Genomic DNA, 217 nt, shown 5'->3' with positions numbered 1-217 from the left:
TTTCTCACTTCCACTGTATATTCATAAGGGATTTGATTTAGGTCATACCTGAATGGTCTAGTGGTTTTCCCAACTTTCTTCAGTTTAAGTCTGAATTTGGCAATAAGGAGTTTATGATCTGAGCCACAGTCAGCTCCTGCCTTGTTTTCGCTGACTGTATAGAGCTTCTCCATCTTTGGCTGCAAAGAATATAATCAGTCTGATTTTGGTGTTGGCC

This window comes from Bison bison, unplaced genomic scaffold, assembly GCF_000754665.1.
Source record: "Bison bison bison isolate TAMUID 2011002044 unplaced genomic scaffold, Bison_UMD1.0 scf7180017857856, whole genome shotgun sequence".
NCBI lineage: Eukaryota > Metazoa > Chordata > Mammalia > Artiodactyla > Bovidae > Bison > Bison bison.
This window is presented reverse-complemented; position numbering follows the sequence as displayed.